The sequence below is a fragment of the Equus przewalskii genome, chromosome 13, assembly GCF_037783145.1.
Source record: "Equus przewalskii isolate Varuska chromosome 13, EquPr2, whole genome shotgun sequence".
In the NCBI taxonomy this organism is placed as follows: Eukaryota; Metazoa; Chordata; class Mammalia; order Perissodactyla; family Equidae; genus Equus; species Equus przewalskii.
In genome coordinates, this window is record NC_091843.1 from 35,707,595 (window position 1) to 35,732,967 (window position 25,373).

At 45.0% G+C, this 25,373-nt stretch overlaps 1 protein-coding gene across 1 annotated transcript in view; it reads right to left on the minus strand.

Moving 5' to 3' along the window:
- Nucleotides 1–1,809: 1,809 nt before the first annotated feature.
- PURA (purine rich element binding protein A) overlaps nt 1,810–25,373 on the minus strand; it is an 81,873-nt gene continuing 58,309 nt past the window's right edge. Inside the window, exon 2 of the transcript XR_011525536.1 lies at nt 1,810–1,946. The gene's annotated coding sequence lies outside the window, so the exon portion shown is untranslated. The remainder of the gene's footprint in view (nt 1,947–25,373) is intronic.

The window sequence follows — 25,373 nt, forward strand, 5'->3', positions numbered from 1 at the left end:
TACCCTAGAAAGTTCCTTTGTGTCCTTCCCAATCAATAACCAACCCCACCCAGGCCCCCTACTCCACAGGCAGGAGTAACCACTATTCTGCTCTCCATCACCATAGATCACTTTGGCTTGTTCTGGAACTTCACATACATGCAATTATACGTTATGTGTTCTTTTCGGCCTGCCTTCTTTCATTCATCACAAGGTTACCTTGTTTTGAAGCAGAAAACTCAGAAACTGAGATTTATTTTCAGGAAATCCCCCTCTGACGTCACAGACCTGGATGCCAACTACTTTAATGACACTGGTTATACTTCCTGCACTTTTCCGGGCACGTGTTATCAAAACTTACAACAAAACAGAATCTGGGACTGTAAAAGATAAACTTATAAATCTCTTAGAGGTATTCAAATCTATTCAATCTTAACATAGCCTCTGATTTGACACTATACAATTATAATCTTCCCTACACTGAGCGCAAAATTCCTCTCAAACATACTTTTCTTCCATGGCATCCACCCAATCTAAAGAATCCTCAAATCCAGGATTAAAATGAACCATCATCTGTTACTACTTTTGATCAGTAAGGGGTTAACTACAGGAAAATCTCTGAGGCAGCCTAAGGCCCTAAATTTGGATGACTGTGGGTCAGCTCAGAAGAGATGGGAGAGAGGCAACATACAGCAATAAGTTGTATGTACAGATTGGTAAGCCAAACTATCTGGATTCGAATCTGGGATCTACCACTTCTAGTTGGGTCACCTTGGGCAAGTCATTACTCCACTCTGTGCCTCAATTACTTTACTATAAAATGGGAATAAGCTCATAGGATTGTTGCGAGGATTAAATGTTAATGTATATAAAGCTCTTAGGAGACTACTTGGCACACAATGAGCACCTGGTAAGAATTGGCTGCTTTAAAAACCTGAAAGTGCTGTTAAGAGAGTAACTATTCTGCAAACCAAAAGGTTCTGAAGCAGTCACAACAGTCACCCAGACACCCAGCACAGTGCTTCTCAATAGGTTTCCTTTCTAATTCTTTACACCGATACTTTTTGTAAAATGCAAGGTTACATGCTTGAATGTCATGGGAATGTCAAATTGCTCTAAAAGTTTTTAAATGTTTACTCTCACTTTCTGTACATATCTCATATCTCACCATAGCCCAATAGCTGTTCATGGACTGGCACTCGTCTGCAGGGTAAACTTTGAGTAGCACTGTTTTAGCACACAAGAAGGACTCGTGAGCCTGCTGAAAACTCAGAGTGCAGGTTAAACAGAATTATGGAAACATACTAGTAAAGAAAACCAACCCCAGTAGCAGGGGCAAGAGGATGACTTGAGGGCCAACAAGCTGAGAGATAAAATGACCCCAACAGGCTAAACCTGAAAAATACAACTAGCTGCCAGAGCAAGAACCCAGCTGGTAACTTTCCCCCGCAGTGCTCTAGGAGCTGTCCTCAGAAAACATGTCGGCCAGAAGTCATCAGCCCCAGAGGGGACAAGAGACATGAAGGAAGTAGGCAGCACTGACTCCAGCCTCTTGAGAAAGAAGTCCTTCTCAGGAGTTGGAAGACAGCCTAAGCAGTCAACAGGCTTTGGGAACGTCAACCACAGCACACGGGGGCCAGAGTTTCTCCTCTGCTAAAGAAAACATGCCAACATGTCCTTTGGTGACGTAGGACTGAGCACATGCACACCCACATATACACATACAGACAGCCCGTTCACAGTACCTGTGGTTTTAGGAGGCTCCTGAGGTCCGCCCTGCCAGCCGTACTGTGGGTATCCTTGGTAGGGGTACCCGTGAGGAGGTGGGTAAGGTCCCCCAGGAGGTCCTGGAGGGTAGACCTCAGGCCCCATTGGTTGTTGTGGATATGGTGGGTATGGGGCCGTCGGACCGGGGCCCGGGTATGGTGGAGGGTTCCCTTGGTTCATCAGGGACCTGCAGAGTGTACCTAAGAGACAAACAATGAAAATTATTTGCATTTAATCTGTGGAAATCGTTAGGAAAAAAATTTCAATCCATGAGATCATTTACAAAATGCCTTAACGTCTCAAGCCTCTTGCAAATCCAGCTCTGCCCATTTGGTTTCCTTCTCACCATCACAATTGGCAAATATCTTATGCATCTGTTTATTTGCCTTTTGTCTGCATTCCCCACTAGATTGCAGGCTGTGACAGCAGGGATCAAGCCAGTTTGGGATCATCAGTATGACCCTAGAGCTCAGCATAGTGCCTGGCACAAAGCAGGCCCTACAATAAATAAGTTGAATAAAAACAAGGATATTTTGTTCTTTAATTCTCTGAAATGTCCATAAATGTGATTGGATAGCTCTAAGAAGAAGGCAAAGACTCTACCAGCACTAATCCTGAGTCAGATCAGTGGAGGCTGACCCAGTACTAGAAATCCTCCAATAAACAGGGTTGGGTCATACTGGGGTCTTCTGACAAGCAGCACTGCTGGCAGTGACTGACCAAACAGTATAACCGCCGCCACCATCTTGGGCACTGGGGTGATCTGGTTGCTCTCCCTAGACCCCCAGCTCTGAGCAGTTGAGCAGTGTGCTCAGTCATCGCTGGACAGATGGCAGAACTGTCTCTAGAGGATGCTGAGCATCTCCTCTGACAATCCAGGCTCCTAGGACTCTGGAGGCTCACCAAGAAGCCCTACTTGTGTTTACAGGCTCCTGTTCTCAGTGGTTTGCTTCTGTGAGGGAGGCCATTGCTTCCCAGCCCCCAAAGCCTGTTAACCATTCTCTTGGGCTTGAAGTCTGGAGGGCCAGCATCTCCTTTCCATCACCTCTGTAACCCCCACAGTGCCTGACACAATAACTTCCAGATTAAAAGCATGACTGGGAAATGCAAAGTACATACAGACTCTGGATGAACAATGTGATATGTGACACCTTGCTGCCTTGTACACTTGCCCATCTCCTATATTGATATTTAACTTTTTACCTGAGTGTCTTCTATCCAGAAATAAATAGTAAGTCAATAGAGGGAGGAGTCTCATACTCAAAATTTAATAATTTCACTATTAATTCTTTTTCATAACATGCAATCAATAAATTCATAAGTGACTCTATATGAAGAAAAGAACAGCCATAAAGTAAGGTTCCCTAGAAAATCTGGATTAAAATAATAGTGGACTTTACTGGTTGCCCACACAACAGCCATATACCGCTTTGTAATAGCAGTCAGATTTCCCGTTAGGTATCCATCCATTCTTCCTGTAGTTCATGTTCTTCAGGGGAAGTTCATCCCATTCCAGCTCCAGGGTGAGCCCAGGCTACTCTAAGCCAATCCACGCCACCCCCTCCTCTTTATCAAGATTGCTTCAAAGAATCCAGAACCAATCACAAATGGCATCCCTTGGCCACTGGGATTGGTTCTGAAGTGCCTTGATCAGTTAAAAGCTTGGTGCTCTCCTACCACATTCCCAACCCTTTCTTTCCCTTAACACAGGCACACATAGAGTCTAGCAAGGACATGGCCTACGAAATTGCTGACAGCCTATCTGCAGCCCTGAGGGAGCCAGCCTTAAGATGAAGTAGGCACTTCAGAAAGTCAGAGCAGAAAGAACAAAAGAAATGGGATTCCAGACGACTTTACAACAGTTCATAAATCAGACAGAAATCCAGCCTAACCTAAACTACCTAAATAGAATTTCCAGTCCTAAGAACCAATAGTAAGATAAGCTAACGAACTCCTCTGAAAGACATTCACCCAAGCATCCATTTACACAGGGCTGACTGTGCCTGGCCCCGTGCTAAGTAGTAGGGTACAGAGATGAATATGGCTCTAACCCTCCCCTTGGGCCACTGGTTAAAACACAAACATATAGACAGTGATTTTTAGAGAAGGTGGCAGACTGCTGGGTAGGAGTAGGGGCTTAAACCCAACAGGAGGAGGTGGGAGTAGGCAGAGTGTCCCTTGAAGGAGGTGACTATAAATTGAAACTTTATAATATGGAATCAGAATGGCATGAGGGTCTCTATTTTGACCACATCTGCATTCTGTCCCCATTTTAGAGACTCTTACTTTTCCAGGGGGCTGACCTGAAAAGAACTAGCGTCCTTCCCCTTCTCTGCTCTCTAGTCTAGCCAGCATGACTTCATACTTCTGACCTGGGAATGGCCCTTCCCCTTCCCCTAATGCAAAAGGTTTGTGGTGACTAACACTGCAAGCATTACGAAAATTTGGGCAATGGTAATTGCTGACCACTCTTCCATTTCCTCTTTCCTACTGAGGATGTGAAAAACCTATTGAGCCCTGGTTAACACAGAAATCATTAACCCCCTTATGGCCATTCCATTATTTGTTTTTTAAGTCACAGAAGTGGAACACAGCCATCATAACTACTCTTTCCTGAAATTCAGTGTGTGTAAGGGGCAGGGGGATGTCCTCTGGACTGACCTAATTCCATCAAAGCTGTAGTTTAACTTGATTAGTCCAATAAGACCTTTTAGTGATGATCGTTCTCACTCTGGCAAAGCTTGGACCTATATTTCTCTGAAGACATTGTTCTTCTAAGGACAACGAGCAGTGAGAAGGAAAAGAAGTGTATAGAACTATTACAACTTCAGACCCTAATGTTTCCTTTTTTTTTTTTTAATTGCAGTAACATTGGATTATAATACTGACTTTTCTTGATCGACCTTTTTGCATCTATTCCTCATTATCCTGTGCAGCTCTCTCCCTGGGATCCTCAAAACTCTCCCACAGGTAGGTGTCCTCCCCTCTTCTCCCTCAATCACGTTTCCCCCTCATTTTTGGTGCCTACCATCCCCCCTCTGCCTGAGGAATCACTTAATGTCCACGTGGGAAAAATCCCAGGTGCTACTCACAGAGGCGCTTATAAAGAGCAGAAACCATACAGGTGCCCCCGCAGGTGCCCCAGCCGCCACGACCCTCGCCCCACAGACACATTCTGTCCCTGTGTTCCCAAGATACACAGTCATCTTAGAGGGATAAAAATCTGTATCTATTTTCAGTTTCCTCTAAACAGGAAAAAATCCCAGTAAGAGAACAGCAAAAGTCACAGAAACAGCATTTGTGCTGAGAACAAAGATCCTAGAGCTGGCATTTGAAAAGCAGGACTTCCTTCACCGAGGGGCAATCAACTGTTCCCAAGCTTGTACAGAAGCAAATCGAAGCAAAAAAAGATTACCTAACACTGACACAGTCTAGGACAAGCCACTTAACCAAAACACAACGAGCTTTAAATTTAAGGTATGATCCTCAGCTTTGTAACGTGAACCTTTTCCCTTATAAATTTGGTCAGGTGAGATGTAAGCCCTACTATAGTGGAGTGTTTTACACTGAGGATCAAATGTGAACTGTGGAAATTGTACCAATAAAGACAAATCAGAGCTCCAAAAGAGACTGCTGAAATCAAGCAACAGCAAACATTCGTTAATAGACTGTATCAAACACTGCTCTCTGCCGATCCCATTCAAGACATGCTCAAAGTCACAGGATTAGCAGTCATTCAACCATAATGACAAGAGCAGAAACTATGCTTTCGGAAAGAGGTCTGTTGAGATGAGATCACTGTCTTATCTGAGATAACATCAAAGTAGAGATTCAGGAAAGAACAACATTTTTCAAAGTTGTTACTATTTTTTAAATTACAAGATACCTGATAGCCTGGCATTGACCCCGTGGGCAGTACAGTGGAGAATTTTCCTCTGGAAAAACTGAACAGCCCCAATGGAAAAAAACTATTGATATTAATTCTTGAAGAGACTCCAAGGAAATGACTCACCCAGTCACCCCACAACAAAGCCCAGGCACACAGAACTTCTAATCGACTTTTTATTGCCTCATACATAAATGAATGGACAAAGATTATCAGACATCTGAGGAAAGCAAGCAACATAAAAGACAGGGCAAAACAAAAAAGGAAAAAAGAAAAAACAACCTAAAAGTCCAAAAACAGAAGAGTTAAATAAATTATGGTACATCTATATAACAGTTCTTTTACAGTCACCTTTAATTTGTTTTTGAAGCATGACGTAATAAAGTGTAAGAAAAATTTAAAAGCTATATATTCAGCATGATCTCAATTTTATTTAAAATAAAATAAATATTGATAAATAGGTTAATGTAACAGAATGAAGAGTCCTACAATGGACCCATGCAGTAGTCACCTGACTGAACAGGAAGACAGCACGGCAATTTACAAAGTCAAAATAAGTCTTTCCAATAAACAGAGCTGGATACTCTTATGAGGGGAGAAAAAAAAGAACCTGATTCCCATCCTTATAAACAAAAAACAATTCACACCATATTATGGACCTATATATAAAAGCTAAAACAATCAAACTTTTAGAAGAAAGCATATAACATATTCACGACTTTGGAAGTATTTACCTCATGACCCAGCAACTCTACTCTTAGATGTATACTGAGGTGAAATGAGGCGGCCCAGTGTTTCATTAGTTCAAATCCTGGGCGTGGACATGGCACTGCTCATCAAACCACACTGAGGCAGCGTCCCACATGCCACAACTAGAAGGACCCACAACGAAGAATATACAACTATGCACTGGGGGGCTTTGGGGAGAAAATGGAAAAAAATAAAATCTTTAAAAAAAAAACGATTTTCACACTTTAAGTTGTACAGGAACAGCAGACAGACAAAATTCGGTTAGAAGGAAAAAAGAATATTTATAGTGGTTTTCCCTAGGTGCTGGAATTATGGGCAAGTGTTATTTATTTATATTCTTCTGTATTTCTGAAAATTTCAATAAGGGAACCTATTCAGTCAGAAAAAAAATTAAGTTTTCTTAGTTCTGTCTGATATTTCCATGCTGCTCACCTTTTTTTAATGGCTAGAATGCCTCTGTAGCCCTATCCACTCCCAGTACTCCAATTTCCCTTCCTCTTACTAATTTCCCCTTGTTGATAACCTGTTGCATATCTGCTCTTCACTGCTCTTTACAGTGATTTTTGTAATTGTGCTTCTTTTTTCACAAGACATTTCAGCTCCCTAAGTTCTTTCTGCTTCAAACTGAGAAGTCACTTGGCTAAGCACCAAACATGGGGTAAAAAAAATTCTCTCGGTTACACGCAGACTTCTCCCACCTTGGACTGTTCTTATCATCAAAGCCAGAAGCCATGCTTATCCTTCCTTCCTTACATATCCTTCGTGGGAATTTGTAAAATTGTCTTTAAACTTTAAACACATGACAACAGGTCTAACTCTAAAGAGCTCCTCTGTGTCTCTTTTTAACTCCCTGATTAGCTGGCCTTTTAATAGGATCTTTGCAAATAGATTTTTTTTTTTTTTGAGGAAGATTAGCCCTGAGCTAACTGCTGCCAATCCTCCTCCTTTTGCTGAGGAAGGCTGGCCCTGAGCTAACATCCGTGCCCATCTTCCTCCACTTTATACGTGGTATGCCTACCACAGCATGGCTTGCCAAGTGGTGCCATGTCCACACCTGGGATCCGAACCGGTGAACCCCAGGCCGCCCAAGAGGATCATGTGCACTTAACCGCTGCACCACCGGGCCAGCCCCAATAGATTATTTCATACTCTAGGTCCCTCAATTTTTCTTTATTCTCATACCCATAATTTTGGGTATGATTTGTTGAGCTAAAAAATGCTTTAGAATTACTGGTTTTGTGCTGCTCTATCATCTCAGGCTTATAGTTTTCACTAAATTTTAGCATTGACATGTTAGTTTATTCCATTCACATAGTCATCTGATCATCCCATAAATACTTCCAGAAGCATCCACTAGGACCCGGTTCTAGGAGTTCCAGGCACTACTGAGATAACGGTAGGCAAGAGACAGTTTCAGGCTAGTGAGAGAGACAGACACTAAAATCAGCAATTACAAAACCGAGCTAAGAAAAAGGAAGTGCTTAGTATGGTGAGCATGTCCGGAAAGTCAGAGCAAGCTTCTCAGAGGAAGCGATGATCACACTGAAAGTTTACACAAACAGAAATGCAATTACGCCACCTTTACTCTCGGTCAGAGGCAGAACACAGTGCTTCTGAGGAACTGAGTGGGTTTATTACAGCTGAAGCAGACAAGATTGGATGAGGCCAAAAGGTCGGGTCACAAGAGGTCTTGCTAAGAGTAGCCTTTGAGGATCATTGCAGCTTCCTTTTCTATAGTTATTTTTTCTCTTTTAAAAGGATTCATGTAATTTTATTTATGTTTGCTTGTTGGATACCATTGTCAAACCTAATCATTTGTTTACTCAACAATATTAAGTACCTACTACAGGACAGGCCCAGTACTGGGGATATGACAGAAAGAACTCTAGCTGGCTTGCTCTTCCCCTTCAGTACTGCTAATAATAAAAATAAAATTATCTTTTCCACTTGCCTGTTACTGCGTCAGATGGAAAATGCTGGAAGTTCTCCAAATTTCAAGGGTACAGTGAAGATAGTTTGGTTATACAGAGTAGACAAAATTCACTTTGGGCAGCCACCTCAAAGAGTTATGCAAGTTTACTGAAACTGAGGTACAAAAGCCTGAATGACCCCACCAATGGGATTTGTGCCCCCCACACACGTGAATGTGTGGTGAGCAGAGATAAGAAGCAACAGCCTCAAATCCAAACCCCAAAGCCACAAGAACAGGCATTCCAGAACAGCAGGCCTTCACTAGGAAGAACCTACTCTCTCCTGACGGGGAGAACTTCATGGGGGAGCCCCAGGCAATAGCAACAACAGGGATTTACTTTTTAAAGATGGTAGTGGTGCTCCCAACAACAGAGTAACACAGGAGACCTCTGATAGTTGATGGTTATTGTAACTTGAACAAGCGCTTTGTTTTTATGACTTGCTCATCATTTCTAACATTTCCCAGGTTGCTTTTCTTTGGGGGACAGGCTGGAAGGAGACAACCTGTAGTGTTACTTCATTATTATCCAAATACTGATTCTGCTGCCAACCTCTCAAATGTGATTAGCCATCCCCTACCTCATTCACCATCTTTTGTTTGCCAGAGAGTTCTACCAGGCCCTGAGCTGTCCTCATATAATCAATGAGTGAATATATATTAGAACATGTCTTTTCTATCAACATTTTTGCTTGTGGCTTTAGAATAGCTTCTCTGTGGAACACACAATGACACACAGCTCAGCAGTGGACCCATCACTGAACAAGGGCATCAAAACGCACACGGAAGGCAAACAAATAATGGCGGATCATCTGTCTCTGGAGGCCCTATCCTAGAGGCTCAGAGACTGTCTTAGTTTATTTTTCTTTCTCACAAAGAATATTTGATGTAAAAACTACACATAACTGAGATATACACAAAACTAAACAATCTACAAACTATTCAGTAACATGGTCTGCTAATGCCACTCACGTAATTGCTTTAAGCCACTATCCCCAACATTCAGATAACCGAAAGATGTAAGCATTCTCAACTTGTCCTGATACGTTAGATCAGGAGTAGTAAAGTCTGAAAAGTCATACCCACATTAATTATCCACAGTAGTCCAACATTATTTGAAAATATGGCTTTGACCAATCAATCTCGCCTTCTTCTAACATTAAACTTGGTATGTCCGTTTTCACATTCTTCCAGCCTTGGAGACTTTGAGGGAATTCGGAGTTCTCTTCAACAGAGAATAACACACCATCTACTAAAATCTTTTTGCAGAAAGCTTTCTATAAAGAACCTCTGACTGGATCTACCTGTTGCACTATAAGATATAAGATCTATAATATTTATTAAACAGCCCTTAAAACATCATTACTACCTGAAAATATCTATCATCAACTAAAATAGCCTACCCTTAGCTGCCCAGGCATTAGTATCCCATTCTTCCCGAATGTTTTGAGGAAACATCCTTTGTTTTTACAGAGGGTCCGTCCTTTTTTCTTAAAAAATCTTCAATAAAGACATTTTTAAGTGAAACCTCAAATAAACAAAAACACTCTATTCTTTGAACCAGCAATTCTATCTTTAGGAATTTATCCTACAGATGTATACTAGTGCCAATATGCCAAGAAACAATTTTATACCACACACACGGATACTTACTGTAGTACTTGTTTATAATAGCTATATAACATATATATATTATATATATATATATAAAATATATACACACACACACATATATGAGATATATAACATCCCAAAGGCCCATCAGTATGGGAATGGTGAAATAAACCACAGAATTTCCAGAACCGCTATTCAACCCTTAAGAAGAATGGGGTAGATGTGCTGATATGGAAAACCCTTAAGAAGAATGGATTACATGTGCTGATATGGAAAAGCACCAACACAGTGAAAAAAGCAAATTGCAACACGGTGCATTCTACTATCCCACTGGGGTTTAAAAAATGAGGTCCATTTCTAGACCTCAATAGTTATATTAATGAATATAATTACTCATTTAACTATACTTGATTGTTACATACACTTTTCTACACATATTTAACAATGAAAGTTAAAACTTCTGCTGATCATCTTTGGGTAAAGTCTGCCACGTGGCTTTTAGGATTAAATAATCCATTTCTGAGGCCAGCCTCGTGGCTGAGTGGTTACGTTCGTGCGCTCTGTTTTGGCAGCCCCGGGTTTTGCCAGTTCAGATCCTGGGCACGGACCGAGCACTGCTCATCAGGCCATGCTGAAGTGGAGTCCCACATAGCAGAGCTGGAAGGACCTGCAGCTAGAATATACAACTGCGTAGTGGGGGTGCTTTGGGAAGAAGAAAAAAAAAAAGGGAAGTTTGGCAACAGATGTTAACCCAGGTGCCGATATTAAAAAAATAAATAAATAAATAAATTTTTTTAATTTTATTTACTCTGCAAAGATTTTTTAAAAACAAAAAAAGAAGAGAACTCAGTATAGAAGACAAATGGCTTGCTAAGGCTGGGGAAAAAAAATCCATTTTCTAACTCATAGAGCAAGAAAGTCAGGCTTCTAGATGCTTTCAACAGCCATCCAACTACCACTGAGAACGCCTTTTGTTCCAGCTGCCACCTGGAAAAACCCAGCAACCCAGCTCAAGCGCAGGATCCACAGTTGCAAACAGTCTGACGGGTTGCAGGCCAACCTCACCAAGGTCCTCTTCTACAGCCATTATTAGTCATGTTCAGTCTCCCGCAGAAACCAGAGGACAGTCTGGATGTAGGCCTCCCGCCCGCCTTCAGCTTCTGGAAGGACTCCCCAAGGGTAGAGACAGCTCCTGACAAGGCTAGCAAATCCTGACCACAGCCCCCTCCCCACACTGCTGGGACACCCAGTTGGCAGGGCACTTCCAGCCTCATCCAACCACTTAGCTCAGGAACCAGAGTGGTCAGTACCCCCCAGTGCTGCTCTCTGAAAGCCAGTGGGGAAGTGAAGGTTGGCTCCTCCTCAGAAAAAAGGCTGGGGACCTCTGAATTATATCTAGTCACTGGACATACAGGACAGCATTGTAACTCTGAACTTCAAAGAGGCAGTTCTTAAAGTAACAATGGAGAGAAAATGAGGCTCAGCAAGAGCGAGGGTAGAAAGAGAAAGCAGCAGTGCACAGGAGAGAAAGGAAAAGGGAAGAAAGCTGTTAACACAGAAAGTGAGTTGGGGAAATGAAAGGATAGGTTAGACATGGAGAGAGAGAAAAGGGACGAACTCTGCCCCCTGCCAAGTTGAGAGGACACACTAGAAAGGGACAGATCCATCCCTCCCAACAAGCCTGACAAGGCCACTTCCCAGGCCAGGTCCCCCACCAGCACAGCCCCTGAAAGACTGGCTCTCCCTGCCCCTCCCAGAGTATTAGATTAGGCTTTGTGGGAAAGTCGAAATCTTGATGGCTTAGAAAGAGGCCCCTAACAGCTTAATGCGCTGGCAATCTAACTAAGCACTCCTGGTTCCTGACAGATACCAAACTGGCCGCGGCTTCGCACCACCATTAAAGCGCGCTCTCCTGACCCTCTGAGGGAGCAGCAGCTCAGTCAGCACGGTGGGGCGCCTCTTAATGGACAAGAGTGCATTTCACTTCACACCAGCAAGTACCACTCACGCCTACCACGTACGGCACCCTAAGAGACCACATGACCCCAGGGCAGCTCGCTCTCCCCTCCTTTCTTCTCTTCATCTTCATAGGATTTTTAAAGAAATAGGCATTATGGACAACAAAGGTCAGAAAAAACAAATGCTAGACGATAACTTCAGCTTTTCGCCATTAGTAACATCCACAAAGTGCTACTACATACATATGTGGAAGACAACAGGCTCCAAGTGTATGGCGTATCGAGAGTTTTTTAAAAAAACTGTATCCACTCTGAACAAAAACTGGAGTTTTCCAAGAGCACACTTGCACAGAAAGAACAATATAACACAGCATCAATGAAGCCACACCCCTGGCAACGAGCCTAGAATTTAATATAGTATACAGGCTCACCACCACTCCCGCCTCCTTTTGGAAAACTTCATATCAAAACACCAGTGGTTTCACGCTGACTGCACTTATTTTAGTCCCTAGATTCTTCACTCTGCTGTCTTCCGGGTATCACAGAGCCAGATGGAATTTCAGAAGACGGGATCTAAGAGGCCCTCTCCATAGGCCTGCCTACCCCAAACCATCCCTATCACCTGAAAAAACTCACTATTAGTAAGTCATATCTTTGGTTGAAGGCAATATTTTCCTAAGTGGCATGATTTGGAGAACACAGACAAACAACTTAATTTTAATAGTTATGCCTTTTTATATTTACCTACTATTTATGGAAGATGATAGTAGTTTTCAATTTAAGGCAATGATATGGTTTCCCTTTTAAAAAAGTTTTAGAATTAAAAAAAGGGTCAATTTAAAGAAAAATATTAAATAATAGTACAGATGGCATAGAGCTAACACAAAAGTCATGCAGATGGAACACAAACGAAGTGTGAGAAACACAGGTAAAGCATCCACTTCTAGGCCCCTTGCTTTGGAATCCAATTGCCCTTCGCTGGAGTTTCTATGCCACCACAGACATCTAAGGTCATCAAGATTTAGTTCAGCAGTCAGCAGAGCCAGGAGGATGTAGAAACTGGACCAGAGATAGAAGAATCATATTGGCCTTAGAGAGGTTGTTGCCGGGGAGGAGAGGCGGAGGGAGGGGAAAGAGGGGAGAGGGCGGAGTCTGGGGTCTCCGGGAAGCTAGTGGCAGCAGGAAAGCAGTATTAGGCTTAATAATAAGGACTCATGAGGTAGGCACATTCCTACAAAAGTCCTCCTCTTCACACATATTCTCCCCAAATGATCCTGCCCATGGTCCTGATACAGAAAGCTGACTGGTAAAGTACTGAGGGCTGCATTAGAAATTTAATGTGGCAGAAGTCTAGCACCACTTTCCAGGTCTTCCTCTCCCCAAATATCTTTGCAGTTCAATGGTTCCCCATCCCTACCTTTCTCTGAACACTGACCACAAGGTCAGATGGTTTTCAGTGATAATGTAGTTTCTGAGCCAAATCTCTTGGGATTAATGATTCGTTAGCATAAATCACCACACAACTAATGATAGGCACCTGTGAGTAAGGCCTTACTCCCCAGTGAGGAAATTCAGGTAAACCAAATCCTCCTCCCACCGTGACTACCAACACCCCCTTAAAACATTTAATTGAAAGGGTTCAAAAAAATGTAAATCATCCCTTGTTTTTGGCAAAGTCATACCACAGGCTTGCTGCCCACACAGATTGGATTCAAACCATTTGTCTCCCCTGCTTTAGGAGTGAGGGCCCATCCAATTTCCCAGCTCTGGTTTTGAAGCCTACATCAGCACTAACACTGAAGCCGGGTACCTCAGGTATACTGCAGATGTCAAGCCAATTTGCTGTTTCCTGTTTAACTTGAGGGGTGACTCAGGGGTCTTGAGGAGTTGTGAGCTTGTTTTGCAAAAGAAAGAAAATGCCTTGGGGAGGTTGCACTCACCGGATAGCTGGCCCTCAGCAGCTGTTGAAGCCTTGAAGTCAGATTGCCCAGGGCTTACGGGGAGTGACCCCTTTGTTTCCCAAAAACTCTTCCTGCCAAACCCCTTAGCTCCATAACCCCCCTGCTTTCTGTTCTTGGGGAGGTGGATTTGAGCGAACCCAGGCTCCCACCAACTCGTTTTGGCCAATTTGAATAAATCTTTCTCCATCTCCAAGCAGCGAGGTCTCAGTGTTAGGCTTACTGCGCATTGGGCACAGGAATTTGAGATTAGGAGGCTCAGTATCAATATTCCACATACGTCTCCTAAGAACTACGAAAGAAGTCACTCCAAGCTCACTTGCTTTTAAAGAGCCCTTTGTGTACAGTGTCCAAAGTGTTGTGAACCTTTGGGCTGGAGGGTCAACTCATGTCCAGTCCCCTAGTTTTCTATACTGCTGTTTTTTAATTGCTGACTCCCGTTTTATAGCCAAGCCAATTAGTAGCCTTGGCCAAGCCTCAGGAGCCTGGAGGCCTGGAACACAGCACTCAGCTCAGCCTGAAAAAAACAGGAAGCCTCTCCTGCAGGATTTCCTTCATGTGAAACTAAGCCTAGCCAACAAATGTCAGAAGTCTAAGAGATGGATGTAGTTCTGTAGAGTCCCTCTTGAATCTCTATTTGACTGAGCAGCAGGACTGGCAGACTGACATAGAAGAGGGGAATTTTAAAAGACGACTTTTTCACTCCTCGTTCTACTCAGTGAGCATTATTACCCACTGCTGTCTCTGATAAGCTTAATAACTAACTCCTTTAGGGTTGAAAGGATGTTGGGTCAGAGCCCCACAGCCTGCCAGGTTACTGGTTTACTCCAGGCACTTGCACGGAAAAAGCCAGAAAAAGAGTGAGGAACAATCTGCACTGATTTACATATGAAACACAAACGCGCACTTACCCTCGGGCCTCTAGATCTTCATTAAAGCCTTATTGGTAACCAAGCCCAAATACTCCATTAAAAAAAACAGCAACAAAAACCTTAGAGTTTGAATGACGCTTTTACAAAAATTTAGAATGTCTATCTCTCTTTTATCTCACTACATCTCAAAATATACTGTTCATCCAAGAATTAAAATATTCTGCTTTGGAAGAGCTCAAATTTCATATAAGCCTCTCATTAATTATTCTTGTGACAATGAATTCTCTCTCATTAATTCTCTGTGAAGGGGGTACTGACCATTATCCCATTTCAAGGTTGAGGAATGTTTCCCTTCCAAGAAAGGAAGGCGGCACCCACGGCCTCGGGTGACAATGGCGCAGGCCTAGAATGCTCCGTGGCTGATCTCTCACCCATACCCCAGCCCTGCCTCTCACCTGGGCACAGTTCCCCTTGAGGGCATTCTGAACAGCCAACCCTGCTGTTTATCACAGCTTGTGTTTAGGGGAACACACTAACATTCCCACTCCCCCATAATGAAGTCTTAAAATTCTTGACCAATGGGAAAACATGTGGGGGCGACAGGGGTGAATGAATGCAGAAACTTTCCCAAAACTCTCGGCCTACTTAACCCCCCTGACAGCACAGAGCTGCAATTTTGGGGGTGGGGGTCGGGAGACTGTTTCTTTCCAAAGGAAGCATGATTAGTTTGGCTGATTCAAATATTTCCAAAGAGATTTAGAAAATGGTTAACAATTTTTTTTAAAACATGGCCAAGAAATCTAATTTCCAGCGATTCGTATTATTATGGGGTTCCTGCAAAGCCCCTTAAAAATCACTATCATAACAAGCCCTACCACTGAATTGGTACAAGGGGAAAAACTCTTGGATAGGTATAATGTGTGGTAAACACACAACGCTCAAGTGACCCATCTTAATACTTCTTTTACAGAGAATGACATCACCGATCTGACTGGAAGTCGGCTCTCTCCAGCTGCCACCACTCCGGATTTGCCCTCCCTTGAGTGCTGTGCTGGTTTCTTCGTTTATGCACAGACCAGCTGCAGCCACCTTCCCGAGTTCTCAGCAAATCCCTAAACTGCCTTTTACGATACAGGATCCCTGGAGGTCCAGTTCTGTTTTCTGGAGCCAAACAAGTGCAAAACAAATTGGTGGGAAGGTTCAGCCATTTCATTTCCCCCCAGAAAACAGAAGTGAAGATTCAAAATAAAATGAACAGCTGTTTTTTGGGGAAGAGGAACACAGAATCATTAAATTTTCAGAGCTGGGAAAAACTCTACATCACCAAATCATTCCTCTTCAAAAATCAAAATATCTTCTTCCTATATTTCTCAGGAAATTAAGACAAAATGGCCAGTTAACACCTAAGCTGCATTAAGCTGAGAAGCCCACAGCTGAGAGCAGCAGGGAGGACAGGCGAACTCTGCTCCATCATTAACAAACGGCATGCGACACTTTTTGGTTTCCCCAACGCCCCATATTCATGTTTTGGGCACTCATTATCCTTTAATAACTTCCCCCCATTAAGTCTCCTACCAGTCACTCCGGGTTTGGGTTTCAGCCTAGGGATAAGAGGAGTTTGTAAGACACTCTGAAACTTCTGAAATGCAAGTGCTGTGGACAATACAAGCTCCGTGTATACCCAGAGGGGCAAAGCTCTCCGATAGTCATTAAATCCGGCCAAATGAAACTGGAAAATGGGCTGCAGTTAGATGCTTCCTGTCTCTCATAAGAAGGAATTTTTTTCTTTTAATTTGCTAACAACGGCTGGGGTGTAGTATCCGGCTGCCCGCATCCCCCACCTGTCTGTCAGAAATATTTCACAAGTAGGGTTCGCAGAATCCCATCAGACCAGAGTTCTAGGCGTTGTCACCTCTTTCTCAGGCTGTCACAACAGCCTTCTCAGTGTCTCCCCATCCCAGTGTTCCCCCTACCCCAATCCAGCCGCAGTGGTTCCCCCACAGCACCCAAACCCTCAGCTGGGCACTGAAGAGTTTTTTCCTAATCGGCCCTAACCTAATTCTCCAAACTTTTTTTTACCTAAAACGGCCCTAGCACTCGGTCCAGTCAGTCATCGAATCGTCGGAGATTAGTCCCCACCCCTCAGGACTCCGCTCAGATTTCACCTCCCCCAACAGATCTACTCAGATCCTGCTCCACCGCTCTCAACAGTCAGGAGTCCTTCCCCCCGCAACACCTTCTCTGAACACCCAGGGCCCCTGCTCCCAGCCGCGGGTCTCCCGAGTGGCCTCCTGCCCTCAGCAGGCCCGGCTCAGAGCACGGAGCAGATCCCTGGCAGCACCCCAGAAATCGCAGCCCAAGGCGAAGAGACGCAGAAGCCTCCCGCACATGTCCCCCGAGACGGGGTGTGGCAAGCCCCGCTCTGAGCCCGCCGACTCCTCGCACGGCGAGAGCCGCTCACACGCGGAGCCCCTTAGTCCACAGCCCAGAAGCCGGGCGGGCGGCGCGGCGACGGGGAGCCGGAGGAACAGCCCCGGCGCGCCAGGGTGGACATCGGGCGGGCGGCAGCCGCTCCCCCGGCTCCCGGCCCCTCCCCCGGGGCTGCGCGCGCCCCCGCCCGAGCCGGCCCATCCAGCCCTGGTGCCCGCGGCTCTCCAGGGCGCTCTCTGGGGAGCTCGGGGGCGCGCACAACGCCGGGAAGGCCCTGCCCGCGCCTCACCCCGTCCCTGGTGCCAGCTTGGCCGGGCCGGGTCCGCCGCGCCTCACCTCTCCACGAACGGGTCGGGCACTGCTTCGGTCGGACCTGACGGGACCAGACGAGACCGCACAAGACACGCCGCCGCACCAAACTCGGAGCAAGTGAGGAGCCGCGGTGCGCCTAATGTCACCGCTGCGGGGAGCGCCGCGAGCTCGGAGTCACCTGATCACCCTGGCAACGCGCACAGGGCGGGGCCCGGCGAGGGGCGGCGTCACAGCACGAGCCCCGCCCCCAGCCGCGGCCTCTGGGAGCCGCCTGGAGCGCTCCCGCGCGGTCGGCGCCGCGGGCGGGGAGGTCGGGTGCGGGCCGCCGTGCAGGGGCCTCTGAGTCCGGAGTGCATACCTGAGACTCTAACAGGCGCTCCGCTTAGGTTGGATCAGTTCTCCGAGACTCCAAAAGCTACCGCTTCGCCGCTACTGCAAGTGCCTGGGAGGCAGGGCCTGTGTCCCCGCGGTACCCTGTTCAGAGCGCGGCGCGCGGGGTTCGCTATGCGCGGCTGCACCTCGGGTCTTCTCCGTCAAGACCCAGCTAGGTCGAGGGGTCCCCGAGCTGTACTTGAGAGGACTGGGCCTGAGGCTGATAACTGAATTGCTCCTTGGCAACTCTTCCTCATAAACCTCACAGCAAGTAGTGCAGCTTTTGCTGAAGCATGTAATAAGACTTCATTCATTCTGGAGAGGGGAGGGGAGGGACTGAAACCTAGGCCCGGACCTGTTCTGAAGGCCTCCTCCTTTTCCTATCACTACAGGAAGACATCGCTGCAATACTCTCAGAGCAAAGCCTAGGACAAGCCTGTGTCCACCGAAATAGTCTGGGTAAAGGTTAAAGATAACAAGAGATTTTCACATATTGAGGTACATGGCGTGACTGTTGAGGTTCAAAAACTGATCTGGCTTGAACTAAAGAAGCCTGACTTACGGCCTATCAAACATACATTGTACACCTACTTTAACCATTAAAGTAAAGAACACACTCTCTTAAGATAAGATTGCAGACTTTCCCTCCTCCCTGGTACTGCCATATTAGGCCCTTCCGGACGTCAGGGTCTTGTTGACCTAATTTGCAACTGAATACCTCTTTGAAACTTTGATGACTTTGTATCCTGGGTCTGTTTAATGTATGTACTTTGTTCTAAAAAGATATAAGACTACTGAAAACAATGCTTCTCCAGACCCGTTTCTTCCTTTCTTGAAAAGGCCTTCCCGGGTTAAATCCTCACTCTGGCTCAAATAGAGCTCACCTTACCTCTCTCATCGATAGAACGGTTATTGGTTATTCTAACAAAGGAGTTTATTCGATAATCAAAGTGAGGCATTTAAATCCCTGGAAACAATCCAACAGAGTATTCTGAGGAACTGCTCCAAGGTCTACAGCTCTAATGCAGTTTCTACAGTTTTAATAAAGCACGGTACGTGCAGGCAAGGACTTACACATCTAACAGTCAGAGGCTTCAAAGATAAGAATTTTTTGGTTACACATCAAACAAAGCTTGTAACGTTGGTGTTATCTGTGTGTGGAGGGAGGCAAGGACCAGGATGGCCACTTTTCTCCTCAATCTCTAAGAAATGTAGTTGGGAAATGTGAGAGCGAGTTCCCCATTATCACTTCCTGTTGCTGATTCTTCCTGCTGGCGTCTTTATTCGTGAGACAAGGGGTTGCAAGGTCGTTCTAACACAGGCCTAGGATGGCCTGCATGGCTGCTTCACCGTCTACCATGGATTTTTAATGTACTGACATTAAACCTATGCAGCTTGCTTGCTAGATTCACCTGTTAGACCAGGGGCAGAGGGGGGGCCAAATTTCATTCACACCTGCAAGTCCTACTTGCAAAGTTTTTTTGTTTTTCATTTTGGAAATTGATTTTCTCTTCAAATTCCTCCTCTTGCTTGCTCTACTCTTATGCCTACACCTCTGTGACTTTCCAGTCTCTAGACATAGACTGTCAGCTTCAAAATGAAAATTTAACACCCCATGGAGGTCCCACTTTAACAGCCACTTCTCTCATCCCTTCATTGCTTGTTGGCTGAGTTTCATTTAAGTTTTACTCTCCTACTCCCTGCACTGCTATGGAAGTTGCATCTATGTTGTCCGTTCCTCTCAGACTATGGGATTTTAGACCAAACAGTTATTCTATAATCAACTTCTAGTGAGCACCTTTTGGTGCCTGGCAATGATCCTTGAAAATCAGGACTTTATGGGCAGTGTGTCTCATATCCAAGTGCCACCTGAACTGTTTATTATTAACTTAATAGTCTTATTTAAGTGACTTTTTTTACTTTTATACATTTATTTGTTTGTTTGTTTTTGAGGAAGATTAGCCCTGAGCTAACATCTGCTGCCAATCCTCCTCTTTTTGCTGAGGAAGACTGGCCCTGAGCTAACATCCGTCCCCATCTTCCTCTACTTCCTCTACTTTTGGCATAGCTTGCCAAGGGGTGCCATGTCTGCACCCAGGATCCAAACTGGTGAACCCCGGGCCGCCAAAGTGGAACGTGTGTACTTAACCACTGCGCCACCAGGCCGGCCCCATATACGTTTATTTTTTAAAGAAGCTAGCATATAAATGAGAAAAAAGATATATGTGAAGAGTAGAGAAGAATCATAGCTCCAGATAGAAAGAGTTGTACTACAGAGAAAAGATTAAAAACATGAGCTCAGGGGCCAGCCCGGGTGCATGGTGGTTAGGTTCGCACACTCTGCTTCTGCAGCCTGGGGTTGGCAGGTTCGGATCCCAGGGATTCAGATCCCAGGCACTGCCCTACACACTACTCATCAAGTCATGCTGTGGCAGCATCCCACATACAAAATGGAGGAAGATGGGCACAGATGTTAGCTCAGTGACAATCTTCCTCGCAAAAAAAAATTAAAAATTAAAAAATAAAAACATGAGCTCATGTCCCAAGGGGCAGAGATTAGTGGGCAGGAAGATGATGGGAGCAGGGAAGGGGCAGCCAGAGCAGGGAAACACAGCCAGGGGCAGCTGTGTTTGACAGCTCTGAGGAGGGGAATTTCAACTGGAGGTCAGGGAGAGGCCAGGGAAGAGTTGGACCAGAATGAGGTTTGTGGGATGCAGTGGAGGGGAGAAGTGCTGGGAGCAGAGAGAAGGGAGAACGCTTCAGAGAAGAAGGAGAAGCAGCAGTGGTTTGGGAGGGGTTGCTGAAAAGGAAGGTGACATAAACAGAGATCCAGGAAGGTGTGCTAACAGTATTAGGGGAAGGGTTGCAAAAGTCAGGACTGTGGACAAAAAGGAGCAGATGGGGAGAATCTGGGGCAGGCTGATATCTCCATCTCATCGGGACCAGGCTGTAGGCGGTGTCCTTCAGAGGTTGGCAGGGGAGCGCAGCATTGCCTGTTAGCCTCTGATGAGTGGAGATCATTCATGCACACCCCAAAACCATCTTTGAAGCATCAGGGGACAAGAGCCACCCTTTGCAGAAGGAAGCCACCCTTTCATGCAGAGGGAAGAGCAGAGACAGTACATCCATAACTACACTCCAACAGGAAGGCTTTTTGACTGGAAGGTTTTGCAGGCCCTTAGGAGTAAGGGCAGGCCTCTGAGGCTCTAATCCGGGCAGAGCAAGGTGAGGATAGGGGTGCAAGGCAGGGATAACTCCCTTGGGAGGGAGGGAAGCTTCTCATGGCAGCTGGATATGGCAGCTGGGATATATGGGAGCCGTGCTGGGGGAGAAGAGATAATAGGACGTGTTTTCAGTAAGGTCCCTGGCCACTCCTCTTTTACTGAATTGGTTTGGTGTGAGAAGGTGGAACCCTCAAAGCAAAAATAGAACATTCTCCCAACCCCAACCCCACCTCCACTCTGTGGCAGGAGTGCTAGTACGTGAGTACAGACTCAGGGGATGTTGCTGGCAGCATCCAGGAACCAGAGACGTGGCCAGGGAGTGCCTCCCACATGCCTCTTTTCTAGGATTTGACCACAAGTCCCAGGACTAAGCAGCAGATGCAGAAGTTGCTGGAGTCTCACTGAGTTTCTTCACAGCAGTAGTAAGTTTCCATTCCCAGAAATAAAGAAAAATGTCTGTGTAGAAGGCCCCGACAAAGCATATTCTCTGTGAAAGACCATTAACCACAGAAGCTGCAGTGGATTTTTGACATTTGTGAATTCAGGAGAACCATCCCGGGATTGTAGAGGCAGCAGGATGCAGTGGTGGGGTGCCTGTGCTCTGAGATTTATCCATTCTGTGAACTTGGGCAAGTTATCCACCTTCTTTGAGCCTCAGTCTTATCTGTAAAATGGGGATAATACCTACCTCACAAGACTCTCATAAACTTTAGGTGAATTCTAGGTCAAAGGAAGAATCCAGAATCATAATTTTTCAAAGGGCCATTTTTAAAAACCATGGTATTTTCATTGGACCCCATTTGTTCACTCAGCAATTGGATGAAAGGATGGTTTTTGGATGCCTAATGTGCACTCTACACTGTGAGAAATACGAATGGAGCTGTTCCCTGTCCTGGTCCTCCAGGCATCTGACTCCCGACAGGAAAGTGAGACAGCATAAGACCTTGCAAGGCCCCTGTGAAACTGAATGCTAGACTATGTCATGCCCTTCTACACGCTAAGCATTTATGGAAAGGGGGGCCATGCCAGCTGCACTGGCTCAGGCAGGATGCGTGAAAGGAAGGGTCTGAAGCAGTGCCCTGAAAGGCAGGATTTGGAGAAGTGGTGAGGGAAGAGAGCATTCTTGGTCATGTCATCCAGATGATACGCACACCTGGGGCAGGGGCTCAGTAAATATTTGCTGAATGAATGAATGAATGATTTAAACAAATAAGCAAAGACAATAAAATTAGAGAATGGTGGGCATAGCCATAATACCAGCCTAAGTGGATTGTGGAAATTGGAGATTTGTGAGAAATAAGGTAGAGATAGAGCAGACTGTGGAAAAGCTTTTAAGACAGCAGAATCTTCTGGTAGGAACATGGGGTCTGGACCTGGAGTGACAGGGTTGCGTTCAGACTCTATCTCTTATTGGCCATGGGACCCTGAGCAAGTTACTTAACCTCTCTGTGCATTAGTTTCCTTTTCTGGAAAAAAAAATAGGGATAACATTGATCTACTTATAGAGTCATTTTGAGGATTAACCGAGATGATGCATATGAAACCCAAGCATGGTGCCTGGCACATACTACGTACTCCAAACGGTTAGCATTTAGTAGTAGTATTAGTTTTAGTAAGGGCTGAGAAGAAGAGTATAGATTCAAAATGAAAACTATAGGGAACCACTGAAGCTCCTTGCAGTGGGAAATGGGAATGGGAAGCAGTATTTTGTAAAGAATCATTTGGCAGCAGGATTCAGGCTGGTTGGAAGGGAAAGCAGGACCACAGCAAAGGTGCAGCCCCAAAGGGTAAAGAAAGGCTGACCAAGAACTAGAAATAACCCCTCCTAAAAAAGAGAAAGCCTGACCCACTTGCTCATCATGTGTGGAAGTTGGAGCCTGACACGTGGAGGCACCCAGAAACCCTGTTAAAGGAACATCTCTAGATGCTGCACAAGCTGAACAACCCCTTTGTGGAGCCCACAGGCTCAATGGGAAACACTTGCGGAATTACCCTCAGTCCAGTACAGAGTTAGAAGGCACTGGAGAAATCCACTAAGATCTGGCTTCTGGCTTATTTCAATGTCTTCTCCTGATGGAAACAAACAAATAAACACATGTGAAAGGAAAGCTAGTGAATGTGGCCAGCACATGAACAAAAACCAGAAAAGAATGACCAGATTTTTTTCGTGTGGAGGTAGTAAAGAAATGAGAAAGAAAAGTATGCTTCTTCTACTTTTTCCAAGCTCACTGCTCTGCCTGACTCTAATGGAATCTGAGTTCATGTCAAGGAAAAAGAGGCAAAGCCATCAGTTTACTTCTGGCCGTGGTCAAGGTTTTGCTTTTTACCTGAGCAATGGGTCTTACAGTTTTGTGTGTCTTTTTCTGATCTATATTTTCATATTCCCATTTGCTAGTAAGGAGTGTCTCCATTGCAAGTGACTAAAATGCTATTCAAATCAGTTTAAGAATGAGAGAGAGAATTTATTGGCTCATGCATCCAAAAATCCAGAGGTGAATCTGAGCTTCAGGTGTAGCTAGATCCAGCACTCAAATACTGTCATGAGGAATCTCCTCTCTTGTCCTATCTCTCACTAGTCTTCTCTCAGCATTCTCAGGCAGTCCCTCTGAGAGTGTCAGAATTACATTCTCACAGCAAAAAGTCCCAGCAAAGAAAAGCCTTTCTCTTTCCCAATAGTTCTAAGAAAAGCTCCAGACTGGAGTCTCAGTGTTTGCCTTGGCTTTCCACTTGCTTTCCTCTGAATGTTGGCTATGGCCAAGGGATGTGACACCTTGGCTAGTTCCATGCTCTCCTCTGGAACCAGGGGTGAGTTTTTATTTATTTATTTATTTATTTAGGAAGATTAGCCCTGAGCTAACATCTGCTGCCAATCCTCCTCTTTTTGGTGAGGAAGACTGGCCCTAAGCTAACATCCGTGCCTATCTTCCTCTACGTTTTATATGGGGGATGCCTACCACAGCATGGCTTGCCAAGTGGTGCCATGACCAAACCCGGATCCGAACCAGCGAACCTCAGGCAGCCGAAGCAGAATGTGCGCACTTAACTTCTGTGCCACCAGGCCGGCCCCCAGGGGTGAGTTTAGCCTCCCCCAAATCACACAGTTGAAACTGTAGAAGGAACAGGGCTTCTCCAGGAAAACTGAACCAGCACTAGGAGGAATGGATGCCAAGCAAACAAAAAACACAGCTGACCCCTAAGAGCCACCAATACCAAAACCACAAGGCTATGGAAGGCTCCTGTAGGCACATGTTATAGAACATTCCAATAGGCTAACCTTGAATCCACCTGGGAGTCAACTCATCTTCTCCTGTATTTCCAGGAAAGTTGCCTCCAGCACTCAGAGGTTGAGCCTTGAGATCACAGCACAGAACTGGCCATTGGTTTTACCTGAGTGCACTCTCCTCTCTGGAAGTATTACTTCGGAGGAAAGCGCTTCAGGGAGCACTTAATGCCTTGAATGTGTTTGTATGGAGTTCTCAAGAGGCATCATGTAAATTGGTGCATTTTTAATTGTGACTTTTTGAAGCACTGATTCCTGAACTGGCCTGGCTTTTGGATAATGATCTTAGAAACCTAGCCCTGGAGGAAATCACATTTTTCTCCTAGGCTGTGCCTCAACTGAGTATGGCAATGAAGTTCCCACCCATTCTGAAGAATGTCCCTGCTTTGTGACATTTTGAAGGAATAAGAAAAAAATCAACACATAGAAATTAGAAATACTCAGCCTATAAGTCTGTTTGCATTTATATTTATAAAATGGACCAATAACAATTTAGCATATGACATATGAAGAATAAGAACTCAGGGGAACATGGAATCCACATATTCATTCAATACATTTACTAAGAGCCTACTATGTGCCAGGGTTGTACTAAGCTCTGGGGATGTAGGAATAAGCAAAACAGATTTAAAAAATCCTAGCTTATGTGAAGCTTACATTCTAGTAGGTGTACGCATTTGTATACATCTTCCAGTCTCCTCTGTGTCATTGACAGGAAATAGTCATATACACTGATAGATATACAGGGCAAATTCTCAGTGAGTGCTGCCTCTAGGCTAGGCTTTCTGCCAGTGCTCTGCATACATTATCTCATTATTCTCTTCTTCCTGGGGATTAAAAACAGGCTTCAGAGACATGCAGCCACCTGTTCAAGGAGCCACAGGAAGTAAACAGTGGGGTCAAGACTGAAACTCATAATTCCTCTGCCTCTCAACTGGTACCTTCTCTTAGGATATGGATGGAGGATGATGGGGAATAGTGGGGACTATGGCAAACTGGAGA